We start from the raw sequence: 22,545 nt of genomic DNA on the forward strand, positions 1-22,545 counted from the left end.
TGTCAAAAATATGATGACAGGCTTAATATATATCACGCACGTGCGTTCTGTTCCTCACGTACGTACAAAAATAATTAAAAAGGGAATGCAACACGAGGACTTCCCAGGAGGTCACCCATCCTAGTACTACTCTCGCCCAAGCACGCTTAACTTCGGAGTTCTGATGGGATCCGGTGCTTTAGTGCTGGTATGATCGCATCCGACATGTCACCCCCGGCTTCATCCCTTATGCTTCCCACTCCCACGTCCGCTGCAAAGACGGCTATACATTCTTACTACCATTACAACCGTCGCCTACTAATGGATAATGCCCTATACTACTTACTCTCTCGCTCAACTACGAAGACGAGTTTACCACTATTTCCACCCCTCCCTCTATACCACAGCAACACGTATTTTACACCCCTTTCACAACGCGCTTTTCGCGCCCCAACTCTCCCTAGCCGCGTGACTAACGAGCTCCGAGCTAAAACATATCGCAAATGTCAAAAATATGATGACAGGCTTAATATATATCACGCACGTGCGTTCTGTTCCTCACGTACGTACAAAAATAATTAAAAAGGGAATGCAACACGAGGACTTCCCAGGAGGTCACCCATCCTAGTACTACTCTCGCCCAAGCACGCTTAACTTCGGAGTTCTGATGGGATCCGGTGCTTTAGTGCTGGTATGATCGCATCCGACATGTTACCCCCGGCTTCATCCCTTATGCTTCCCACTCCCACGTCCGCTGCAAAGACGGCTATACATTCTTACTACCATTACAACCGTCGCCTACTAATGGATAATGCCCTATACTACTTACTCTCTCGCTCAACTACGAAGACGAGTTTACCACTATTTCCACCCCTCCCTCTATACCGCAGCAACACGTATTTTACACCCCTTTCACAACGCGCTTTTCGCGCCCCAACTCTCCCTAGCCGCGTGACTAACGAGCTCCGAGCTAAAACATATCGCAAATGTCAAAAATATGATGACAGGCTTAATATATATCACGCACGTGCGTTCTGTTCCTCACGTACGTACACAAAAATAATTAAAAAGGGAATGCAACACGAGGACTTCCCAGGAGGTCACCCATCCTAGTACTACTCTCGCCCAAGCACGCTTAACTTCGGAGTTCTGATGGGATCCGGTGCTTTAGTGCTGGTATGATCGCATCCGACATGTTACCCCCGGCTTCATCCCTTATGCTTCCCACTCCCACGTCCGCTGCAAAGACGGCTATACATTCTTACTACCATTACAACCGTCGCCTACTAATGGATAATGCCCTATACTACTTACTCTCTCGCTCAACTACGAAGACGAGTTTACCACTATTTCCACCCCTCCCTCTATACCGCAGCAACACGTATTTTACACCCCTTTCACAACACGCTTTTCGCGCCCCAACTCTCCCTAGCCGCGTGACTAACGAGCTCCGAGCTAAAACATATCGCAAATGTCAAAAATATGATGACAGGCTTAATATATATCACGCACGTGCGTTCTGTTCCTCACGTACGTACAAAAATAATTAAAAAGGGAATGCAACACGAGGACTTCCCAGGAGGTCACCCATCCTAGTACTACTCTCGCCCAAGCACGCTTAACTTCGGAGTTCTGATGGGATCCGGTGCTTTAGTGCTGGTATGATCGCATCCGACATGTTACCCCCGGCTTCATCCCTTATGCTTCCCACTCCCACGTCCGCTGCAAAGACGGCTATACATTCTTACTACCATTACAACCGTCGCCTACTAATGGATAATGCCCTATACTACTTACTCTCTCGCTCAACTACGAAGACGAGTTTACCACTATTTCCACCCCTCCCTCTATACCGCAGCAACACGTATTTTACACCCCTTTCACAACGCGCTTTTCGCGCCCCAACTCTCCCTAGCCGCGTGACTAACGAGCTCCGAGCTAAAACATATCGCAAATGTCAAAAATATGATGACAGGCTTAATATATATCACGCACGTGCGTTCTGTTCCTCACGTACGTACAAAAATAATTAAAAAGGGAATGCAACACGAGGACTTCCCAGGAGGTCACCCATCCTAGTACTACTCTCGCCCAAGCACGCTTAACTTCGGAGTTCTGATGGGATCCGGTGCTTTAGTGCTGGTATGATCGCATCCGACATGTCACCCCCGGCTTCATCCCTTATGCTTCCCACTCCCACGTCCGCTGCAAAGACGGCTATACATTCTTACTACCATTACAACCGTCGCCTACTAATGGATAATGCCCTATACTACTTACTCTCTCGCTCAACTACGAAGACGAGTTTACCACTATTTCCACCCCTCCCTCTATACCGCAGCAACACGTACTTTACACCCCTTTCACAACGCGCTTTTCGCGCCCCAACTCTCCCTAGCCGCGTGACTAACGAGCTCCGAGCTAAAACATATCGCAAATGTCAAAAATATGATGACAGGCTTAATATATATCACGCACGTGCGTTCTGTTCCTCACGTACGTACAAAAATAATTAAAAAGGGAATGCAACACGAGGACTTCCCAGGAGGTCACCCATCCTAGTACTACTCTCGCCCAAGCACGCTTAACTTCGGAGTTCTGATGGGATCCGGTGCTTTAGTGCTGGTATGATCGCATCCGACATGTCACCCCCGGCTTCATCCCTTATGCTTCCCACTCCCACGTCCGCTGCAAAGACGGCTATACATTCTTACTACCATTACAACCGTCGCCTACTAATGGATAATGCCCTATACTACTTACTCTCTCGCTCAACTACGAAGACGAGTTTACCACTATTTCCACCCCTCCCTCTATACCGCAGCAACACGTATTTTACACCCCTTTCACAACGCGCTTTTCGCGCCCCAACTCTCCCTAGCCGCGTGACTAACGAGCTCCGAGCTAAAACATATCGCAAATGTCAAAAATATGATGACAGGCTTAATATATATCACGCACGTGCGTTCTGTTCCTCACGTACGTACAAAAATAATTAAAAAGGGAATGCAACACGAGGACTTCCCAGGAGGTCACCCATCCTAGTACTACTCTCGCCCAAGCACGCTTAACTTCGGAGTTCTGATGGGATCCGGTGCTTTAGTGCTGGTATGATCGCATCCGACATGTCACCCCCGGCTTCATCCCTTATGCTTCCCACTCCCACGTCCGCTGCAAAGACGGCTATACATTCTTACTACCATTACAACCGTCGCCTACTAATGGATAATGCCCTATACTACTTACTCTCTCGCTCAACTACGAAGACGAGTTTACCACTATTTCCACCCCTCCCTCTATACCGCAGCAACACGTATTTTACACCCCTTTCACAACGCGCTTTTCGCGCCCCAACTCTCCCTAGCCGCGTGACTAACGAGCTCCGAGCTAAAACATATCGCAAATGTCAAAAATATGATGACAGGCTTAATATATATCACGCACGTGCGTTCTGTTCCTCACGTACGTACAAAAATAATTAAAAAGGGAATGCAACACGAGGACTTCCCAGGAGGTCACCCATCCTAGTACTACTCTCGCCCAAGCACGCTTAACTTCGGAGTTCTGATGGGATCCGGTGCTTTAGTGCTGGTATGATCGCATCCGACATGTCACCCCCGGCTTCATCCCTTATGCTTCCCACTCCCACGTCCGCTGCTAAGACGGCTATACATTCTTACTACCATTACAACCGTCGCCTACTAATGGATAATGCCCTATACTACTTACTCTCTCGCTCAACTACGAAGACGAGTTTACCACTATTTCCACCCCTCCCTCTATACCGCAGCAACACGTATTTTACACCCCTTTCACAACGCGCTTTTCGCGCCCCAACTCTCCCTAGCCGCGTGACTAACGAGCTCCGAGCTAAAACATATCGCAAATGTCAAAAATATGATGACAGGCTTAATATATATCACGCACGTGCGTTCTGTTCCTCACGTACGTACAAAAATAATTAAAAAGGGAATGCAACACGAGGACTTCCCAGGAGGTCACCCATCCTAGTACTACTCTCGCCCAAGCACGCTTAACTTCGGAGTTCTGATGGGATCCGGTGCTTTAGTGCTGGTATGATCGCATCCGACATGTCACCCCCGGCTTCATCCCTTATGCTTCCCACTCCCACGTCCGCTGCAAAGACGGCTATACATTCTTACTACCATTACAACCGTCGCCTACTAATGGATAATGCCCTATACTACTTACTCTCTCGCTCAACTACGAAGACGAGTTTACCACTATTTCCACCCCTCCCTCTATACCGCAGCAACACGTATTTTACACCCCTTTCACAACGCGCTTTTCGCGCCCCAACTCTCCCTAGCCGCGTGACTAACGAGCTCCGAGCTAAAACATATCGCAAATGTCAAAAATATGATGACAGGCTTAATATATATCACGCACGTGCGTTCTGTTCCTCACGTACGTACAAAAATAATTAAAAAGGGAATGCAACACGAGGACTTCCCAGGAGGTCACCCATCCTAGTACTACTCTCGCCCAAGCACGCTTAACTTCGGAGTTCTGATGGGATCCGGTGCTTTAGTGCTGGTATGATCGCATCCGACATGTCACCCCCGGCTTCATCCCTTATGCTTCCCACTCCCACGTCCGCTGCAAAGACGGCTATACATTCTTACTACCATTACAACCGTCGCCTACTAATGGATAATGCCCTATACTACTTACTCTCTCGCTCAACTACGAAGACGAGTTTACCACTATTTCCACCCCTCCCTCTATACCACAGCAACACGTATTTTACACCCCTTTCACAACGCGCTTTTCGCGCCCCAACTCTCCCTAGCCGCGTGACTAACGAGCTCCGAGCTAAAACATATCGCAAATGTCAAAAATATGATGACAGGCTTAATATATATCACGCACGTGCGTTCTGTTCCTCACGTACGTACAAAAATAATTAAAAAGGGAATGCAACACGAGGACTTCCCAGGAGGTCACCCATCCTAGTACTACTCTCGCCCAAGCACGCTTAACTTCGGAGTTCTGATGGGATCCGGTGCTTTAGTGCTGGTATGATCGCATCCGACATGTTACCCCCGGCTTCATCCCTTATGCTTCCCACTCGCACGTCCGCTGCAAAGACGGCTATACATTCTTACTACCATTACAACCGTCGCCTACTAATGGATAATGCCCTATACTACTTACTCTCTCGCTCAACTACGAAGACGAGTTTACCACTATTTCCACCCCTCCCTCTATACCGCAGCAACACGTATTTTACACCCCTTTCACAACGCGCTTTTCGCGCCCCAACTCTCCCTAGCCGCGTGACTAACGAGCTCCGAGCTAAAACATATCGCAAATGTCAAAAATATGATGACAGGCTTAATATATATCACGCACGTGCGTTCTGTTCCTCACGTACGTACACAAAAATAATTAAAAAGGGAATGCAACACGAGGACTTCCCAGGAGGTCACCCATCCTAGTACTACTCTCGCCCAAGCACGCTTAACTTCGGAGTTCTGATGGGATCCGGTGCTTTAGTGCTGGTATGATCGCATCCGACATGTTACCCCCGGCTTCATCCCTTATGCTTCCCACTCCCACGTCCGCTGCAAAGACGGCTATACATTCTTACTACCATTACAACCGTCGCCTACTAATGGATAATGCCCTATACTACTTACTCTCTCGCTCAACTACGAAGACGAGTTTACCACTATTTCCACCCCTCCCTCTATACCGCAGCAACACGTATTTTACACCCCTTTCACAACGCGCTTTTCGCGCCCCAACTCTCCCTAGCCGCGTGACTAACGAGCTCCGAGCTAAAACATATCGCAAATGTCAAAAATATGATGACAGGCTTAATATGTATCACGCACGTGCGTTCTGTTCCTCACGTACGTACACAAAAATAATTAAAAAGGGAATGCAACACGAGGACTTCCCAGGAGGTCACCCATCCTAGTACTACTCTCGCCCAAGCACGCTTAACTTCGGAGTTCTGATGGGATCCGGTGCTTTAGTGCTGGTATGATCGCATCCGACATGTTACCCCCGGCTTCATCCCTTATGCTTCCCACTCCCACGTCCGCTGCAAAGACGGCTATACATTCTTACTACCATTACAACCGTCGCCTACTAATGGATAATGCCCTATACTACTTACTCTCTCGCTCAACTACGAAGACGAGTTTACCACTATTTCCACCCCTCCCTCTATACCGCAGCAACACGTATTTTACACCCCTTTCACAACGCGCTTTTCGCGCCCCAACTCTCCCTAGCCGCGTGACTAACGAGCTCCGAGCTAAAACATATCGCAAATGTCAAAAATATGATGACAGGCTTAATATATATCACGCACGTGCGTTCTGTTCCTCACGTACGTACAAAAATAATTAAAAAGGGAATGCAACACGAGGACTTCCCAGGAGGTCACCCATCCTAGTACTACTCTCGCCCAAGCACGCTTAACTTTGGAGTTCTGATGGGATCCGGTGCTTTAGTGCTGGTATGATCGCATCCGACATGTTACCCCCGGCTTCATCCCTTATGCTTCCCACTCCCACGTCCGCTGCAAAGACGGCTATACATTCTTACTACCATTACAACCGTCGCCTACTAATGGATAATGCCCTATACTACTTACTCTCTCGCTCAACTACGAAGACGAGTTTACCACTATTTCCACCCCTCCCTCTATACCGCAGCAACACGTATTTTACACCCCTTTCACAACGCGCTTTTCGCGCCCCAACTCTCCCTAGCCGCGTGACTAACGAGCTCCGAGCTAAAACATATCGCAAATGTCAAAAATATGATGACAGGCTTAATATATATCACGCACGTGCGTTCTGTTCCTCACGTACGTACACAAAAATAATTAAAAAGGGAATGCAACACGAGGACTTCCCAGGAGGTCACCCATCCTAGTACTATTCTCGCCCAAGCACGCTTAACTTCGGAGTTCTGATGGGATCCGGTGCTTTAGTGCTGGTATGATCGCATCCGACATGTTACCCCCGGCTTCATCCCTTATGCTTCCCACTCCCACGTCCGCTGCAAAGACGGCTATACATTCTTACTACCATTACAACCGTCGCCTACTAATGGATAATGCCCTATACTACTTACTCTCTCGCTCAACTACGAAGACGAGTTTACCACTATTTCCACCCCTCCCTCTATACCGCAGCAACACGTATTTTACACCCCTTTCACAACGCGCTTTTCGCGCCCCAACTCTCCCTAGCCGCGTGACTAACGAGCTCCGAGCTAAAACATATCGCAAATGTCAAAAATATGATGACAGGCTTAATATATATCACGCACGTGCGTTCTGTTCCTCACGTACGTACAAAAATAATTAAAAAGGGAATGCAACACGAGGACTTCCCAGGAGGTCACCCATCCTAGTACTACTCTCGCCCAAGCACGCTTAACTTCGGAGTTCTGATGGGATCCGGTGCTTTAGTGCTGGTATGATCGCATCCGACATGTTACCCCGGGCTTCATCCCTTATGCTTCCCACTCCCACGTCCGCTGCAAAGACGGCTATACATTCTTACTACCATTACAACCGTCGCCTACTAATGGATAATGCCCTATACTACTTACTCTGTCGCTCAACTACGAAGACGAGTTTACCACGATTTCCACCCCTCCCTCTATACCGCAGCAACACGTATTTTACACCCCTTTCACAACGCGCTTTTCGCGCCCCAACTCTCCCTAGCCGCGTGACTAACGAGCTCCGAGCTAAAACATATCGCAAATGTCAAAAATATGATGACAGGCTTAATATATATCACGCACGTGCGTTCTGTTCCTCACGTACGTACAAAAATAATTAAAAAGGGAATGCAACACGAGGACTTCCCAGGAGGTCACCCATCCTAGTACTACTCTCGCCCAAGCACGCTTAACTTCGGAGTTCTGATGGGATCCGGTGCTTTAGTGCTGGTATGATCGCATCCGACATGTTACCCCCGGCTTCATCCCTTATGCTTCCCACTCCCACGTCCGCTGCAAAGACGGCTATACATTCTTACTACCATTACAACCGTCGCCTACTAATGGATAATGCCCTATACTACTTACTCTCTCGCTCAACTACGAAGACGAGTTTACCACGATTTCCACCCCTCCCTCTATACCGCAGCAACACGTATTTTACACCCCTTTCACAACGCGCTTTTCGCGCCCCAACTCTCCCTAGCCGCGTGACTAACGAGCTCCGAGCTAAAACATATCGCAAATGTCAAAAATATGATGACAGGCTTAATATATATCACGCACGTGCGTTCTGTTCCTCACGTACGTACACAAAAATAATTAAAAAGGGAATGCAACACGAGGACTTCCCAGGAGGTCACCCATCCTAGTACTATTCTCGCCCAAGCACGCTTAACTTCGGAGTTCTGATGGGATCCGGTGCTTTAGTGCTGGTATGATCGCATCCGACATGTTACCCCCGGCTTCATCCCTTATGCTTCCCACTCCCACGTCCGCTGCAAAGACGGCTATACATTCTTACTACCATTACAACCGTCGCCTACTAATGGATAATGCCCTATACTACTTACTCTCTCGCTCAACTACGAAGACGAGTTTACCACTATTTCCACCCCTCCCTCTATACCGCAGCAACACGTATTTTACACCCCTTTCACAACGCGCTTTTCGCGCCCCAACTCTCCCTAGCCGCGTGACTAACGAGCTCCGAGCTAAAACATATCGCAAATGTCAAAAATATGATGACAGGCTTAATATATATCACGCACGTGCGTTCTGTTCCTCACGTACGTACAAAAATAATTAAAAAGGGAATGCAACACGAGGACTTCCCAGGAGGTCACCCATCCTAGTACTACTCTCGCCCAAGCACGCTTAACTTCGGAGTTCTGATGGGATCCGGTGCTTTAGTGCTGGTATGATCGCATCCGACATGTTACCCCGGGCTTCATCCCTTATGCTTCCCACTCCCACGTCCGCTGCAAAGACGGCTATACATTCTTACTACCATTACAACCGTCGCCTACTAATGGATAATGCCCTATACTACTTACTCTGTCGCTCAACTACGAAGACGAGTTTACCACGATTTCCACCCCTCCCTCTATACCGCAGCAACACGTATTTTACACCCCTTTCACAACGCGCTTTTCGCGCCCCAACTCTCCCTAGCCGCGTGACTAACGAGCTCCGAGCTAAAACATATCGCAAATGTCAAAAATATGATGACAGGCTTAATATATATCACGCACGTGCGTTCTGTTCCTCACGTACGTACAAAAATAATTAAAAAGGGAATGCAACACGAGGACTTCCCAGGAGGTCACCCATCCTAGTACTACTCTCGCCCAAGCACGCTTAACTTCGGAGTTCTGATGGGATCCGGTGCTTTAGTGCTGGTATGATCGCATCCGACATGTTACCCCCGGCTTCATCCCTTATGCTTCCCACTCCCACGTCCGCTGCAAAGACGGCTATACATTCTTACTACCATTACAACCGTCGCCTACTAATGGATAATGCCCTATACTACTTACTCTCTCGCTCAACTACGAAGACGAGTTTACCACGATTTCCACCCCTCCCTCTATACCGCAGCAACACGTATTTTACACCCCTTTCACAACGCGCTTTTCGCGCCCCAACTCTCCCTAGCCGCGTGACTAACGAGCTCCGAGCTAAAACATATCGCAAATGTCAAAAATATGATGACAGGCTTAATATATATCACGCACGTGCGTTCTGTTCCTCACGTACGTACAAAAATAATTAAAAAGGGAATGCAACACGAGGACTTCCCAGGAGGTCACCCATCCTAGTACTACTCTCGCCCAAGCACGCTTAACTTCGGAGTTCTGATGGGATCCGGTGCTTTAGTGCTGGTATGATCGCATCCGACATGTTACCCCCGGCTTCATCCCTTATGCTTCCCACTCCCACGTCCGCTGCAAAGACGGCTATACATTCTTACTACCATTACAACCGTCGCCTACTAATGGATAATGCCCTATACTACTTACTCTCTCGCTCAACTACGAAGACGAGTTTACCACTATTTCCACCCCTCCCTCTATACCGCAGCAACACGTATTTTACACCCCTTTCACAACGCGCTTTTCGCGCCCCAACTCTCCCTAGCCGCGTGACTAACGAGCTCCGAGCTAAAACATATCGCAAATGTCAAAAATATGATGACAGGCTTAATATATATCACGCACGTGCGTTCTGTTCCTCACGTACGTACAATAATAATTAAAAAGGGAATGCAACACGAGGACTTCCTAGGAGGTCACCCATCCTAGTACTACTCTCGCCCAAGCACGCTTAACTTCGGAGTTCTGATGGGATCCGGTGCTTTAGTGCTGGTATGATCGCATCCGACATGTTACCCCCGGCTTCATCCCTTATGCTTCCCACTCCCACGTCCGCTGCAAAGACGGCTATACATTCTTACTACCATTACAACCGTCGCCTACTAATGGATAATGCCCTATACTACTTACTCTCTCGCTCAACTACGAAGACGAGTTTACCACTATTTCCACCCCTCCCTCTATACCGCAGCAACACGTATTTTACACCCCTTTCACAACGCGCTTTTCGCGCCCCAACTCTCCCTAGCCGCGTGACTAACGAGCTCCGAGCTAAAACATATCACAAATGTCAAAAATATGATGACAGGCTTAATATATATCACGCACGTGCGTTCTGTTCCTCACGTACGTACAAAAATAATTAAAAAGGGAATGCAACACGAGGACTTCCTAGGAGGTCACCCATCCTAGTACTACTCTCGCCCAAGCACGCTTAACTTCGGAGTTCTGATGGGATCCGGTGCTTTAGTGCTGGTATGATCGCATCCGACATGTTACCCCCGGCTTCATCCCTTATGCTTCCCACTCCCACGTCCGCTGCAAAGACGGCTATACATTCTTACTACCATTACAACCGTCGCCTACTAATGGATAATGCCCTATACTACTTACTCTCTCGCTCAACTACGAAGACGAGTTTACCACTATTTCCACCCCTCCCTCTATACCGCAGCAACACGTATTTTACACCCCTTTCACAACGCGCTTTTCGCGCCCCAACTCTCCCTAGCCGCGTGACTAACGAGCTCCGAGCTAAAACATATCGCAAATGTCAAAAATATGATGACAGGCTTAATATATATCACGCACGTGCGTTCTGTTCCTCACGTACGTACAAAAATAATTAAAAAGGGAATGCAACACGAGGACTTCCTAGGAGGTCACCCATCCTAGTACTACTCTCGCCCAAGCACGCTTAACTTCGGAGTTCTGATGGGATCCGGTGCTTTAGTGCTGGTATGATCGCATCCGACATGTTACCCCCGGCTTCATCCCTTATGCTTCCCACTCCCACGTCCGCTGCAAAGACGGCTATACATTCTTACTACCATTACAACCGTCGCCTACTAATGGATAATGCCCTATACTACTTACTCTCTCGCTCAACTACGAAGACGAGTTTACCACTATTTCCACCCCTCCCTCTATACCGCAGCAACACGTATTTTACACCCCTTTCACAACGCGCTTTTCGCGCCCCAACTCTCCCTAGCCGCGTGACTAACGAGCTCCGAGCTAAAACATATCGCAAATGTCAAAAATATGATGACAGGCTTAATATATATCACGCACGTGCGTTCTGTTCCTCACGTACGTACACAAAAATAATTAAAAAGGGAATGCAACACGAGGACTTCCCAGGAGGTCACCCATCCTAGTACTACTCTCGCCCAAGCACGCTTAACTTCGGAGTTCTGATGGGATCCGGTGCTTTACTGCTGGTATGATCGCATCCGACATGTTACCCCCGGCTTCATCCCTTATGCTTCCCACTCCCACGTCCGCTGCAAAGACGGCTATACATTCTTACTACCATTACAACCGTCGCCTACTAATGGATAATGCCCTATACTACTTACTCTCTCGCTCAACTACGAAGACGAGTTTACCACGATTTCCACCCCTCCCTCTATACCGCAGCAACACGTATTTTACACCCCTTTCACAACGCGCTTTTCGCGCCCCAACTCTCCCTAGCCGCGTGACTAACGAGCTCCGAGCTAAAACATATCGCAAATGTCAAAAATATGATGACAGGCTTAATATATATCACGCACGCACGTGCGTTCTGTTCCTCACGTACGTACAAAAATAATTAAAAAGGGAATGCAACACGAGGACTTCCCAGGAGGTCACCCATCCTAGTACTACTCTCGCCCAAGCACGCTTAACTTCGGAGTTCTGATGGGATCTGGTGCTTTAGTGCTGGTATGATCGCATCCGACATGTTACCCCGGGCTTCATCCCTTATGCTTCCCACTCCCACGTCCGCTGCAAAGACGGCTATACATTCTTACTACCATTACAACCGTCGCCTACTAATGGATAATGCCCTATACTACTTACTCTCTCGCTCAACTACGAAGACGAGTTTACCACGATTTCCACCCCTCCCTCTATACCGCAGCAACACGTATTTTACACCCCTTTCACAACGCGCTTTTCGCGCCCCAACTCTCCCTAGCCGCGTGACTAACGAGCTCCGAGCTAAAACATATCGCAAATGTCAAAAATATGATGACAGGCTTAATATATATCACGCACGCACGTGCGTTCTGTTCCTCACGTACGTACAAAAATAATTAAAAAGGGAATGCAACACGAGGACTTCCCAGGAGGTCACCCATCCTAGTACTACTCTCGCCCAAGCACGCTTAACTTCGGAGTTCTGATGGGATCTGGTGCTTTAGTGCTGGTATGATCGCATCCGACATGTTACCCCGGGCTTCATCCCTTATGCTTCCCACTCCCACGTCCGCTGCAAAGACGGCTATACATTCTTACTACCATTACAACCGTCGCCTACTAATGGATAATGCCCTATACTACTTACTCTCTCGCTCAACTACGAAGACGAGTTTACCACTATTTCCACCCCTCCCTCTATACCGCAGCAACACGTATTTTACACCCCTTTCACAACGCGCTTTTCGCGCCCCAACTCTCCCTAGCCGCGTGACTAACGAGCTCCGAGCTAAAACATATCGCAAATGTCAAAAATATGATGACAGGCTTAATATATATCACGCACGCACGTGCGTTCTGTTCCTCACGTACGTACAAAAATAATTAAAAAGGGAATGCAACACGAGGACTTCCCAGGAGGTCACCCATCCTAGTACTACTCTCGCCCAAGCACGCTTAACTTCGGAGTTCTGATGGGATCCGGTGCTTTAGTGCTGGTATGATCGCATCCGACATGTTACCCCGGGCTTCATCCCTTATGCTTCCCACTCCCACGTCCGCTGCAAAGACGGCTATACATTCTTACTACCATTACAACCGTCGCCTACTAATGGATAATGCCCTATACTACTTACTCTCTCGCTCAACTACGAAGACGAGTTTACCACGATTTCCACCCCTCCCTCTATACCGCAGCAACACGTATTTTACACCCCTTTCACAACGCGCTTTTCGCGCCCCAACTCTCCCTAGCCGCGTGACTAACGAGCTCCGAGCTAAAACATATCGCAAATGTCAAAAATATGATGACAGGCTTAATATATATCACGCACGCACGTGCGTTCTGTTCCTCACGTACGTACAAAAATAATTAAAAAGGGAATGCAACACGAGGACTTCCCAGGAGGTCACCCATCCTAGTACTACTCTCGCCCAAGCACGCTTAACTTCGGAGTTCTGATGGGATCCGGTGCTTTAGTGCTGGTATGATCGCATCCGACATGTTACCCCGGGCTTCATCCCTTATGCTTCCCACTCCCACGTCCGCTGCAAAGACGGCTATACATTCTTACTACCATTACAACCGTCGCCTACTAATGGATAATGCCCTATACTACTTACTCTCTCGCTCAACTACGAAGACGAGTTTACCACTATTTCCACCCCTCCCTCTATACCGCAGCAACACGTATTTTACACCCCTTTCACAACGCGCTTTTCGCGCCCCAACTCTCCCTAGCCGCGTGACTAACGAGCTCCGAGCTAAAACATATCGCAAATGTCAAAAATATGATGACAGGCTTAATATATATCACGCACGCACGTGCGTTCTGTTCCTCACGTACGTACAAAAATAATTAAAAAGGGAATGCAACACGAGGACTTCCCAGGAGGTCACCCATCCTAGTACTACTCTCGCCCAAGCACGCTTAACTTCGGAGTTCTGATGGGATCCGGTGCTTTAGTGCTGGTATGATCGCATCCGACATGTTACCCCCGGCTTCATCCCTTATGCTTCCCACTCCCACGTCCGCTGCAAAGACGGCTATACATTCTTACTACCATTACAACCGTCGCCTACTAATGGATAATGCCCTATACTACTTACTCTCTCGCTCAACTACGAAGACGAGTTTACCACGATTTCCACCCCTCCCTCTATACCGCAGCAACACGTATTTTACACCCTTTCACAACGCGCTTTTCGCGCCCCAACTCTCCCTAGCCGCGTGACTAACGAGCTCCGAGCTAAAACATATCGCAAATGTCAAAAATATGATGACAGGCTTAATATATATCACGCACGCACGTGCGTTCTGTTCCTCACGTACGTACAAAAATAATTAAAAAGGGAATGCAACACGAGGACTTCCCAGGAGGTCACCCATCCTAGTACTACTCTCGCCCAAGCACGCTTAACTTCGGAGTTCTGATGGGATCCGGTGCTTTAGTGCTGGTATGATCGCATCCGACATGTTACCCCCGGCTTCATCCCTTATGCTTCCCACTCCCACGTCCGCTGCAAAGACGGCTATACATTCTTACTACCATTACAACCGTCGCCTACTAATGGATAATGCCCTATACTACTTACTCTCTCGCTCAACTACGAAGACGAGTTTACCACGATTTCCACCCCTCCCTCTATACCGCAGCAACACGTATTTTACACCCTTTCACAACGCGCTTTTCGCGCCCCAACTCTCCCTAGCCGCGTGACTAACGAGCTCCGAGCTAAAACATATCGCAAATGTCAAAAATATGATGACAGGCTTAATATATATCACGCACGCACGTGCGTTCTGTTCCTCACGTACGTACAAAAATAATTAAAAAGGGAATGCAACACGAGGACTTCCCAGGAGGTCACCCATCCTAGTACTACTCTCGCCCAAGCACGCTTAACTTCGGAGTTCTGATGGGATCCGGTGCTTTAGTGCTGGTATGATCGCATCCGACATGTTACCCCGGGCTTCATCCCTTATGCTTCCCACTCCCACGTCCGCTGCAAAGACGGCTATACATTCTTACTACCATTACAACCGTCGCCTACTAATGGATAATGCCCTATACTACTTACTCTGTCGCTCAACTACGAAGACGAGTTTACCACGATTTCCACCCCTCCCTCTATACCGCAGCAACACGTATTTTACACCCCTTTCACAACGCGCTTTTCGCGCCCCAACTCTCCCTAGCCGCGTGACTAACGAGCTCCGAGCTAAAACATATCGCAAATGTCAAAAATATGATGACAGGCTTAATATATATCACGCACGCACGTGCGTTCTGTTCCTCACGTACGTACAAAAATAATTAAAAAGGGAATGCAACACGAGGACTTCCCAGGAGGTCACCCATCCTAGTACTACTCTCGCCCAAGCACGCTTAACTTCGGAGTTCTGATGGGATCCGGTGCTTTAGTGCTGGTATGATCGCATCCGACATGTTACCCCCGGCTTCATCCCTTATGCTTCCCACTCCCACGTCCGCTGCAAAGACGGCTATACATTCTTACTACCATTACAACCGTCGCCTACTAATGGATAATGCCCTATACTACTTACTCTCTCGCTCAACTACGAAGACGAGTTTACCACGATTTCCACCCCTCCCTCTATACCGCAGCAACACGTATTTTACACCCCTTTCACAACGCGCTTTTCGCGGCCCAACTCTCCCTAGCCGCGTGACTAACGAGCTCCGAGCTAAAACATATCGCAAATGTCAAAAATATGATGACAGGCTTAATATATATCACGCACGTGCGTTCTGTTCCTCACGTACGTACAAAAATAATTAAAAAGGGAATGCAACACGAGGACTTCCCAGGAGGTCACCCATCCTAGTACTACTCTCGCCCAAGCACGCTTAACTTCGGAGTTCTGATGGGATCCGGTGCTTTAGTGCTGGTATGATCGCATCCGACATGTTACCCCCGGCTTCATCCCTTATGCTTCCCACTCCCACGTCCGCTCCAAAGACGGCTATACGTTCTTACTACCATTACAACCGTCGCCTACTAATGGATAATGCCCTATACTACTTACTCTCTCGCTCAACTACGAAGACGAGTTACCACGATTTCCACCCCTCCCTCTATACCGCAGCAACACGTATTTTACACCCCTTTCACAACACGCTTTTCGTGGCCCAACTCTCCCTAGCCGCGTGACTAACGAGCTCCGAGCTAAAACATATCGCAAATGTCAAAAATATGATGACAGGCTTAATATATATCACGCACGTGCGTTCTGTTCCTCACGTACGTACAAAAATAATTAAAAAGGGAATGCAACACGAGGACTTCCCAGGAGGTCACCCATCCTAGTACTACTCTCGCCCAAGCACGCTTAACTTCGGAGTTCTGATGGGATCCGGTGCTTTAGTGCTGGTATGATCGCATCCGACATGTTACCCCCGGCTTCATCCCTTATGCTTCCCACTCCCACGTCCGCTGCAAAGACGGCTATACTTTCTTACTACCATTACAACCGTCGCCTACTAATGGATAATGCCCTATACTACTTACTCTCTCGCTCAACTACGAAGACGAGTTTACCACGATTTCCACCCCTCCCTCTATACCGCAGCAACACGTATTTTACACCCCTTTCACAACGCGCTTTTCGCGGCCCAACTCTCCCTAGCCGCGTGACTAACGAGCTCCGAGCTAAAACATATCGCAAATGTCAAAAATATGATGACAGGCTTAATATATATCACGCACGTGCGTTCTGTTCCTCACGTACGTACAAAAATAATTAAAAAGGGAATGCAACACGAGGACTTCCCAGGAGGTCACCCATCCTAGTACTACTCTCGCCCAAGCACGCTTAACTTCGGAGTTCTGATGGGATCCGGTGCTTTAGTGCTGGTATGATCGCATCCGACATGTTACCCCCGGCTTCATCCCTTATGCTTCCCACTCCCACGTCCGCTGCAAAGACGGCTATACGTTCTTACTACCATTACAACCGTCGCCTACTAATGGATAATGCCCTATAGTACTTACTCTCTCGCTCAACTACGAAGACGAGTTTACCACGATTTCCACCCCTCCCTCTATACCGCAGCAACACGTATTTTACACCCCTTTCACAACGCGCTTTTCGCGCCCCAACTCTCCCTAGCCGCGTGACTAACGAGCTCCGAGCTAAAACATATCGCAAATGTCAAAAATATGATGACAGGCTTAATATATATCACGCACGTGCGTTCTGTTCCTCACGTACGTACAAAAATAATTAAAAAGGGAATGCAACACGAGGACTTCCCAGGAGGTCACCCATCCTAGTACTACTCTCGCCCAAGCACGCTTAACTTCGGAGTTCTGATGGGATCCGGTGCTTTAGTGCTGGTATGATCGCATCCGACATGTCCCCCCGGCTTCATCCCTTATGCTTCCCACTCCCACGTCCGCTGCAAAGACGGCTATACGTTCTTACTACCATTACAACCGTCGCCTACTAATGGATAATGCCCTATACTACTTACTCTCTCGCTCAACTACGAAGACGAGTTTACCACGATTTCCACCCCTCCCTCTATACCGCAGCAACACGTATTTTACACCCCTTTCACAACGCGCTTTTCGCGCCCCAACTCTCCCTAGCCGCGTGACTAACGAGCTCCGAGCTAAAACATATCGCAAATGTCAAAAATATGATGACAGGCTTAATATATATCACGCACGTGCGTTCCGTTCCTCACGTACGTACAAAAATAATTAAAAAGGGAATGCAACACGTTCCTCACGTACGTACAAAAATAATTAAAAAGGGAATGCAACACGAGGACTTCCCAGGAGGTCACCCATCCTAGTACTACTCTCGCCCAAGCACGCTTAACTTCGGAGTTCTGATGGGATCCGGTGCTTTAGTGCTGGTATGATCGCATCCGACATGTTACCCCCGGCTTCATCCCTTATGCTTCCCACTCCCACGTCCGCTACAAAGACGGCTATACGTTCTTACTACCATTACAACCGTCGCCTACTAATGGATAATGCCCTATACTACTTACTCTCTCGCTCAACTACGAAGACGAGTTTACCACGATTTCCACCCCTCCCTCTATACCGCAGCAACACGTATTTTACACCCCTTTCACAACGCGCTTTTCGCGCCCCAACTCTCCCTAGCCGCGTGACTAACGAGCTCCGAGCTAAAACATATCGCAAATGTCAAAAATATGATGACAGGCTTAATATATATCACGCACGTGCGTTCCGTTCCTCACGTACGTACAAAAATAATTAAAAAGGGAATGCAACACGAGGACTTCCCAGGAGGTCACCCATCCTAGTACTACTCTCGCCCAAGCACGCTTAACTTCGGAGTTCTGATGGGATCCGGTGCTTTAGTGCTGGTATGATCGCATTCGACATGTTACCCCCGGCTTCATCCCTTATGCTTCCCACTCCCACGTCCGCTACAAAGACGGCTATACGTTCTTACTACCATTACAACCGTCGCCTACTAATGGATAATGCCCTATACTACTTACTCTCTCGCTCAACTACGAAGACGAGTTTACCACGATTTCCACCCCTCCCTCTATACCGCAGCAACACGTATTTTACACCCCTTTCACAACGCGCTTTTCGCGCCCCAACTCTCCCTAGCCGCGTGACTAACGAGCTCCGAGCTAAAACATATCGCAAATGTCAAAAATATGATGACAGGCTTAATATATATCACGCACGTGCGTTCTGTTCCTCACGTACGTACAAAAATAATTAAAAAGGGAATGCAACACGAGGACTTCCCAGGAGGTCACCCATCCTAGTACTACTCTCGCCCAAGCACGCTTAACTTCGGAGTTCTGATGGGATCCGGTGCTTTAGTGCTGGTATGATCGCATCCGACATGTCCCCCCGGCTTCATCCCTTATGCTTCCCACTCCCACGTCCGCTGCAAAGACGGCTATACGTTCTTACTACCATTACAACCGTCGCCTACTAATGGATAATGCCCTATACTACTTACTCTCTCGCTCAACTACGAAGACGAGTTTACCACGATTTCCACCCCTCCCTCTATACCGCAGCAACACGTATTTTACACCCCTTTCACAACGCGCTTTTCGCGCCCCAACTCTCCCTAGCCGCGTGACTAACGAGCTCCGAGCTAAAACATATCGCAAATGTCAAAAATATGATGACTGGCTTAATATATATCACGCACGTGCGTTCTGTTCCTCACGTACGTACAAAAATAATTAAAAAGGGAATGCAACACGAGGACTTCCCAGGAGGTCACCCATCCTAGTACTACTCTCGCCCAAGCACGCTTAACTTCGGAGTTCTGATGGGATCCGGTGCTTTAGTGCTGGTATGATCGCATCCGACATGTCCCCCCGGCTTCATCCCTTATGCTTCCCACTCCCACGTCCGCTGCAAAGACGGCTATACGTTCTTACTACCATTACAACCGTCGCCTACTAATGGATAATGCCCTATACTACTTACTCTCTCGCTCAACTACGAAGACGAGTTTACCACGATTTCCACCCCTCCCTCTATACCGCAGCAACACGTATTTTACACCCCTTTCACAACGCGCTTTTCGCGCCCCAACTCTCCCTAGCCGCGTGACTAACGAGCTCCGAGCTAAAACATATCGCAAATGTCAAAAATATGATGACAGGCTTAATATATATCACGCACGTGCGTTCCGTTCCTCACGTACGTACAAAAATAATTAAAAAGGGAATGCAACACGAGGACTTCCCAGGAGGTCACCCATCCTAGTACTACTCTCGCCCAAGCACGCTTAACTTCGGAGTTCTGATGGGATCCGGTGCTTTAGTGCTGGTATGATCGCATCCGACATGTTACCCCCGGCTTCATCCCTTATGCTTCCCACTCCCACGTCCGCTACAAAGACGGCTATACGTTCTTACTACCATTACAACCGTCGCCTACTAATGGATAATGCCCTATACTACTTACTCTCTCGCTCAACTACGAAGACGAGTTTACCACGATTTCCACCCCTCCCTCTATACCGCAGCAACACGTATTTTACACCCCTTTCACAACGCGCTTTTCGCGCCCCAACTCTCCCTAGCCGCGTGACTAACGAGCTCCGAGCTAAAACATATCGCAAATGTCAAAAATATGATGACAGGCTTAATATATATCACGCACGTGCGTTCTGTTCCTCACGTACGTACACAAAAATAATTAAAAAGGGAATGCAACACGAGGACTTCCCAGGAGGTCACCCATCCTAGTACTACTCTCGCCCAAGCACGCTTAACTTCGGAGTTCTGATGGGATCCGGTGCTTTAGTGCTGGTATGATCGCATCCGACATGTTACCCCCGGCTTCATCCCTTATGCTTCCCACTCCCACGTCCGCTGCAAAGACGGCTATACATTCTTACTACCATTACAACCGTCGCCTACTAATGGATAATGCCCTATACTACTTACTCTCTCGCTCAACTACGAAGACGAGTTTACCACTATTTCCACCCCTCCCTCTATACCGCAGCAACACGTATTTTACACCCCTTTCACAACGCGCTTTTCGCGCCCCAACTCTCCCTAGCCGCGTGACTAACGAGCTCCGAGCTAAAACATATCGCAAATGTCAAAAATATGATGACAGGCTTAATATATATCACGCACGTGCGTTCTGTTCCTCACGTACGTACAAAAATAATTAAAAAGGGAATGCAACACGAGGACTTCCCAGGAGGTCACCCATCCTAGTACTACTCTCGCCCAAGCACGCTTAACTTCGGAGTTCTGATGGGATCCGGTGCTTTAGTGCTGGTATGATCGCATCCGACATGTTACCCCCGGCTTCATCCCTTATGCTTCCCACTCCCACGTCCGCTGCAAAGACGGCTATACATTCTTACTACCATTACAACCGTCGCCTACTAATGGATAATGCCCTATACTACTTACTCTCTCGCTCAACTACGAAGACGAGTTTACCACTATTTCCACCCCTCCCTCTATACCGCAGCAACACGTATTTTACACCCCTTTCACAACGCGCTTTTCGCGCCCCAACTCTCCCTAGCCGCGTGACTAACGAGCTCCGAGCTAAAACATATCGCAAATGTCAAAAATATGATGACAGGCTTAATATATATCACGCACGTGCGTTCTGTTCCTCACGTACGTACACAAAAATAATTAAAAAGGGAATGCAACACGAGGACTTCCCAGGAGGTCACCCATCCTAGTACTACTCTCGCCCAAGCACGCTTAACTTCGGAGTTCTGATGGGATCCGGTGCTTTAGTGCTGGTATGATCGCATCCGACATGTTACCCCCGGCTTCATCCCTTATGCTTCCCACTCCCACGTCCGCTGCAAAGACGGCTATACATTCTTACTACCATTACAACCGTCGCCTACTAATGGATAATGCCCTATACTACTTACTCTCTCGCTCAACTACGAAGACGAGTTTACCACTATTTCCACCCCTCCCTCTATACCGCAGCAACACGTATTTTACACCCCTTTCACAACGCGCTTTTCGCGCCCCAACTCTCCCTAGCCGCGTGACTAACGAGCTCCGAGCTAAAACATATCGCAAATGTCAAAAATATGATGACAGGCTTAATATATATCACGCACGTGCGTTCTGTTCCTCACGTACGTACAAAAATAATTAAAAAGGGAATGCAACACGAGGAATTCCCAGGAGGTCACCCATCCTAGTACTACTCTCGCCCAAGCACGCTTAACTTCGGAGTTCTGATGGGATCCGGTGCTTTAGTGCTGGTATGATCGCATCCGACATGTTACCCCCGGCTTCATCCCTTATGCTTCCCACTCCCACGTCCGCTGCAAAGACGGCTATACATTCTTACTACCATTACAACCGTCGCCTACTAATGGATAATGCCCTATACTACTTACTCTCTCGCTCAACTACGAAGACGAGTTTACCACTATTTCCACCCCTCCCTCTATACCGCAGCAACACGTATTTTACACCCCTTTCACAACGCGCTTTTCGCGCCCCAACTCTCCCTAGCCGCGTGACTAACGAGCTCCGAGCTAAAACATATCGCAAATGTCAAAAATATGATGACAGGCTTAATATATATCACGCACGTGCGTTCTGTTCCTCACGTACGTACAAAAATAATTAAAAAGGGAATGCAACACGAGTACTTCCCAGGAGGTCACCCATCCTAGTACTACTCTCGCCCAAGCACGCTTAACTTCGGAGTTCTGATGGGATCCGGTGCTTTAGTGCTGGTATGATCGCATCCGACATGTTACCCCCGGCTTCATCCCTTATGCTTCCCACT

The 22,545-nt window shown here is 48.3% G+C and overlaps 47 non-coding genes across 47 annotated transcripts; all 47 read right to left on the bottom strand.

The window, feature by feature from the left end:
- Positions 1-82: 82 nt before the first annotated feature.
- Positions 83-201, bottom strand: LOC147969928 (5S ribosomal RNA). Its single transcript, XR_015605350.1, has one exon. It is a non-coding gene; the product is annotated as a 5S ribosomal RNA (ribosomal RNA).
- A 364-nt stretch (positions 202-565) lies between these two features.
- On the bottom strand, positions 566-684 carry LOC147969929 (5S ribosomal RNA). The gene has a single exon (XR_015605351.1). It is a non-coding gene; the product is annotated as a 5S ribosomal RNA (ribosomal RNA).
- A 366-nt stretch (positions 685-1,050) lies between these two features.
- LOC147969930 (5S ribosomal RNA) lies at positions 1,051-1,169 on the bottom strand. Its single transcript, XR_015605353.1, has one exon. It is a non-coding gene; the product is annotated as a 5S ribosomal RNA (ribosomal RNA).
- Positions 1,170-1,533: 364 nt separating this feature from the next.
- On the bottom strand, positions 1,534-1,652 carry LOC147969931 (5S ribosomal RNA). The gene has a single exon (XR_015605354.1). It is a non-coding gene; the product is annotated as a 5S ribosomal RNA (ribosomal RNA).
- Positions 1,653-2,016: 364 nt separating this feature from the next.
- On the bottom strand, positions 2,017-2,135 carry LOC147969932 (5S ribosomal RNA). The gene has a single exon (XR_015605355.1). It is a non-coding gene; the product is annotated as a 5S ribosomal RNA (ribosomal RNA).
- Positions 2,136-2,499: 364 nt separating this feature from the next.
- On the bottom strand, positions 2,500-2,618 carry LOC147969933 (5S ribosomal RNA). Its single transcript, XR_015605356.1, has one exon. It is a non-coding gene; the product is annotated as a 5S ribosomal RNA (ribosomal RNA).
- A 364-nt stretch (positions 2,619-2,982) lies between these two features.
- LOC147969934 (5S ribosomal RNA) lies at positions 2,983-3,101 on the bottom strand. Its single transcript, XR_015605357.1, has one exon. It is a non-coding gene; the product is annotated as a 5S ribosomal RNA (ribosomal RNA).
- A 364-nt stretch (positions 3,102-3,465) lies between these two features.
- LOC147969935 (5S ribosomal RNA) lies at positions 3,466-3,584 on the bottom strand. The gene has a single exon (XR_015605358.1). It is a non-coding gene; the product is annotated as a 5S ribosomal RNA (ribosomal RNA).
- Positions 3,585-3,948: 364 nt separating this feature from the next.
- Positions 3,949-4,067, bottom strand: LOC147969936 (5S ribosomal RNA). Its single transcript, XR_015605359.1, has one exon. It is a non-coding gene; the product is annotated as a 5S ribosomal RNA (ribosomal RNA).
- A 364-nt stretch (positions 4,068-4,431) lies between these two features.
- Positions 4,432-4,550, bottom strand: LOC147969937 (5S ribosomal RNA). The gene has a single exon (XR_015605360.1). It is a non-coding gene; the product is annotated as a 5S ribosomal RNA (ribosomal RNA).
- Positions 4,551-4,914: 364 nt separating this feature from the next.
- Positions 4,915-5,033, bottom strand: LOC147969938 (5S ribosomal RNA). The gene has a single exon (XR_015605361.1). It is a non-coding gene; the product is annotated as a 5S ribosomal RNA (ribosomal RNA).
- A 366-nt stretch (positions 5,034-5,399) lies between these two features.
- Positions 5,400-5,518, bottom strand: LOC147969939 (5S ribosomal RNA). Its single transcript, XR_015605362.1, has one exon. It is a non-coding gene; the product is annotated as a 5S ribosomal RNA (ribosomal RNA).
- A 366-nt stretch (positions 5,519-5,884) lies between these two features.
- LOC147969940 (5S ribosomal RNA) lies at positions 5,885-6,003 on the bottom strand. Its single transcript, XR_015605364.1, has one exon. It is a non-coding gene; the product is annotated as a 5S ribosomal RNA (ribosomal RNA).
- Positions 6,004-6,367: 364 nt separating this feature from the next.
- LOC147969941 (5S ribosomal RNA) lies at positions 6,368-6,486 on the bottom strand. Its single transcript, XR_015606298.1, has one exon. It is a non-coding gene; the product is annotated as a 5S ribosomal RNA (ribosomal RNA).
- A 366-nt stretch (positions 6,487-6,852) lies between these two features.
- On the bottom strand, positions 6,853-6,971 carry LOC147969942 (5S ribosomal RNA). Its single transcript, XR_015605796.1, has one exon. It is a non-coding gene; the product is annotated as a 5S ribosomal RNA (ribosomal RNA).
- A 364-nt stretch (positions 6,972-7,335) lies between these two features.
- Positions 7,336-7,454, bottom strand: LOC147969943 (5S ribosomal RNA). The gene has a single exon (XR_015605365.1). It is a non-coding gene; the product is annotated as a 5S ribosomal RNA (ribosomal RNA).
- Positions 7,455-7,818: 364 nt separating this feature from the next.
- Positions 7,819-7,937, bottom strand: LOC147969944 (5S ribosomal RNA). The gene has a single exon (XR_015605366.1). It is a non-coding gene; the product is annotated as a 5S ribosomal RNA (ribosomal RNA).
- Positions 7,938-8,303: 366 nt separating this feature from the next.
- LOC147969945 (5S ribosomal RNA) lies at positions 8,304-8,422 on the bottom strand. Its single transcript, XR_015605797.1, has one exon. It is a non-coding gene; the product is annotated as a 5S ribosomal RNA (ribosomal RNA).
- A 364-nt stretch (positions 8,423-8,786) lies between these two features.
- LOC147969946 (5S ribosomal RNA) lies at positions 8,787-8,905 on the bottom strand. Its single transcript, XR_015605367.1, has one exon. It is a non-coding gene; the product is annotated as a 5S ribosomal RNA (ribosomal RNA).
- Positions 8,906-9,269: 364 nt separating this feature from the next.
- LOC147969947 (5S ribosomal RNA) lies at positions 9,270-9,388 on the bottom strand. The gene has a single exon (XR_015605368.1). It is a non-coding gene; the product is annotated as a 5S ribosomal RNA (ribosomal RNA).
- A 364-nt stretch (positions 9,389-9,752) lies between these two features.
- LOC147969948 (5S ribosomal RNA) lies at positions 9,753-9,871 on the bottom strand. The gene has a single exon (XR_015605369.1). It is a non-coding gene; the product is annotated as a 5S ribosomal RNA (ribosomal RNA).
- A 364-nt stretch (positions 9,872-10,235) lies between these two features.
- Positions 10,236-10,354, bottom strand: LOC147969949 (5S ribosomal RNA). Its single transcript, XR_015606052.1, has one exon. It is a non-coding gene; the product is annotated as a 5S ribosomal RNA (ribosomal RNA).
- A 364-nt stretch (positions 10,355-10,718) lies between these two features.
- LOC147969950 (5S ribosomal RNA) lies at positions 10,719-10,837 on the bottom strand. The gene has a single exon (XR_015606054.1). It is a non-coding gene; the product is annotated as a 5S ribosomal RNA (ribosomal RNA).
- A 364-nt stretch (positions 10,838-11,201) lies between these two features.
- Positions 11,202-11,320, bottom strand: LOC147969951 (5S ribosomal RNA). The gene has a single exon (XR_015606055.1). It is a non-coding gene; the product is annotated as a 5S ribosomal RNA (ribosomal RNA).
- Positions 11,321-11,686: 366 nt separating this feature from the next.
- Positions 11,687-11,805, bottom strand: LOC147969952 (5S ribosomal RNA). The gene has a single exon (XR_015606187.1). It is a non-coding gene; the product is annotated as a 5S ribosomal RNA (ribosomal RNA).
- A 368-nt stretch (positions 11,806-12,173) lies between these two features.
- Positions 12,174-12,292, bottom strand: LOC147969953 (5S ribosomal RNA). Its single transcript, XR_015606181.1, has one exon. It is a non-coding gene; the product is annotated as a 5S ribosomal RNA (ribosomal RNA).
- Positions 12,293-12,660: 368 nt separating this feature from the next.
- On the bottom strand, positions 12,661-12,779 carry LOC147969954 (5S ribosomal RNA). Its single transcript, XR_015606182.1, has one exon. It is a non-coding gene; the product is annotated as a 5S ribosomal RNA (ribosomal RNA).
- Positions 12,780-13,147: 368 nt separating this feature from the next.
- On the bottom strand, positions 13,148-13,266 carry LOC147969955 (5S ribosomal RNA). The gene has a single exon (XR_015605370.1). It is a non-coding gene; the product is annotated as a 5S ribosomal RNA (ribosomal RNA).
- A 368-nt stretch (positions 13,267-13,634) lies between these two features.
- On the bottom strand, positions 13,635-13,753 carry LOC147969956 (5S ribosomal RNA). The gene has a single exon (XR_015605371.1). It is a non-coding gene; the product is annotated as a 5S ribosomal RNA (ribosomal RNA).
- A 368-nt stretch (positions 13,754-14,121) lies between these two features.
- LOC147969957 (5S ribosomal RNA) lies at positions 14,122-14,240 on the bottom strand. Its single transcript, XR_015605372.1, has one exon. It is a non-coding gene; the product is annotated as a 5S ribosomal RNA (ribosomal RNA).
- A 367-nt stretch (positions 14,241-14,607) lies between these two features.
- On the bottom strand, positions 14,608-14,726 carry LOC147969958 (5S ribosomal RNA). Its single transcript, XR_015605373.1, has one exon. It is a non-coding gene; the product is annotated as a 5S ribosomal RNA (ribosomal RNA).
- Positions 14,727-15,093: 367 nt separating this feature from the next.
- On the bottom strand, positions 15,094-15,212 carry LOC147969959 (5S ribosomal RNA). The gene has a single exon (XR_015605375.1). It is a non-coding gene; the product is annotated as a 5S ribosomal RNA (ribosomal RNA).
- Positions 15,213-15,580: 368 nt separating this feature from the next.
- Positions 15,581-15,699, bottom strand: LOC147969960 (5S ribosomal RNA). The gene has a single exon (XR_015605376.1). It is a non-coding gene; the product is annotated as a 5S ribosomal RNA (ribosomal RNA).
- A 364-nt stretch (positions 15,700-16,063) lies between these two features.
- LOC147969961 (5S ribosomal RNA) lies at positions 16,064-16,182 on the bottom strand. The gene has a single exon (XR_015605377.1). It is a non-coding gene; the product is annotated as a 5S ribosomal RNA (ribosomal RNA).
- Positions 16,183-16,545: 363 nt separating this feature from the next.
- LOC147969962 (5S ribosomal RNA) lies at positions 16,546-16,664 on the bottom strand. The gene has a single exon (XR_015605378.1). It is a non-coding gene; the product is annotated as a 5S ribosomal RNA (ribosomal RNA).
- Positions 16,665-17,028: 364 nt separating this feature from the next.
- On the bottom strand, positions 17,029-17,147 carry LOC147969963 (5S ribosomal RNA). Its single transcript, XR_015605379.1, has one exon. It is a non-coding gene; the product is annotated as a 5S ribosomal RNA (ribosomal RNA).
- A 364-nt stretch (positions 17,148-17,511) lies between these two features.
- On the bottom strand, positions 17,512-17,630 carry LOC147969964 (5S ribosomal RNA). The gene has a single exon (XR_015605380.1). It is a non-coding gene; the product is annotated as a 5S ribosomal RNA (ribosomal RNA).
- A 408-nt stretch (positions 17,631-18,038) lies between these two features.
- On the bottom strand, positions 18,039-18,157 carry LOC147969965 (5S ribosomal RNA). The gene has a single exon (XR_015605381.1). It is a non-coding gene; the product is annotated as a 5S ribosomal RNA (ribosomal RNA).
- Positions 18,158-18,521: 364 nt separating this feature from the next.
- Positions 18,522-18,640, bottom strand: LOC147969966 (5S ribosomal RNA). Its single transcript, XR_015605408.1, has one exon. It is a non-coding gene; the product is annotated as a 5S ribosomal RNA (ribosomal RNA).
- A 364-nt stretch (positions 18,641-19,004) lies between these two features.
- Positions 19,005-19,123, bottom strand: LOC147969967 (5S ribosomal RNA). Its single transcript, XR_015605382.1, has one exon. It is a non-coding gene; the product is annotated as a 5S ribosomal RNA (ribosomal RNA).
- Positions 19,124-19,486: 363 nt separating this feature from the next.
- Positions 19,487-19,605, bottom strand: LOC147969968 (5S ribosomal RNA). The gene has a single exon (XR_015605383.1). It is a non-coding gene; the product is annotated as a 5S ribosomal RNA (ribosomal RNA).
- A 363-nt stretch (positions 19,606-19,968) lies between these two features.
- Positions 19,969-20,087, bottom strand: LOC147969969 (5S ribosomal RNA). Its single transcript, XR_015605384.1, has one exon. It is a non-coding gene; the product is annotated as a 5S ribosomal RNA (ribosomal RNA).
- A 366-nt stretch (positions 20,088-20,453) lies between these two features.
- Positions 20,454-20,572, bottom strand: LOC147969970 (5S ribosomal RNA). The gene has a single exon (XR_015605386.1). It is a non-coding gene; the product is annotated as a 5S ribosomal RNA (ribosomal RNA).
- Positions 20,573-20,936: 364 nt separating this feature from the next.
- LOC147969971 (5S ribosomal RNA) lies at positions 20,937-21,055 on the bottom strand. The gene has a single exon (XR_015605387.1). It is a non-coding gene; the product is annotated as a 5S ribosomal RNA (ribosomal RNA).
- Positions 21,056-21,421: 366 nt separating this feature from the next.
- On the bottom strand, positions 21,422-21,540 carry LOC147969972 (5S ribosomal RNA). Its single transcript, XR_015605389.1, has one exon. It is a non-coding gene; the product is annotated as a 5S ribosomal RNA (ribosomal RNA).
- Positions 21,541-21,904: 364 nt separating this feature from the next.
- Positions 21,905-22,023, bottom strand: LOC147969973 (5S ribosomal RNA). The gene has a single exon (XR_015605652.1). It is a non-coding gene; the product is annotated as a 5S ribosomal RNA (ribosomal RNA).
- A 364-nt stretch (positions 22,024-22,387) lies between these two features.
- LOC147969974 (5S ribosomal RNA) lies at positions 22,388-22,506 on the bottom strand. The gene has a single exon (XR_015605763.1). It is a non-coding gene; the product is annotated as a 5S ribosomal RNA (ribosomal RNA).
- Positions 22,507-22,545: the final 39 nt, after the last annotated feature.

Source organism: Triticum urartu, chromosome 5A (genome assembly GCF_056163025.1).
Source record: "Triticum urartu cultivar PI428250 chromosome 5A, HENAU_Tu73, whole genome shotgun sequence".
NCBI classification, from domain to species: Eukaryota; Viridiplantae; Streptophyta; class Magnoliopsida; order Poales; family Poaceae; genus Triticum; species Triticum urartu.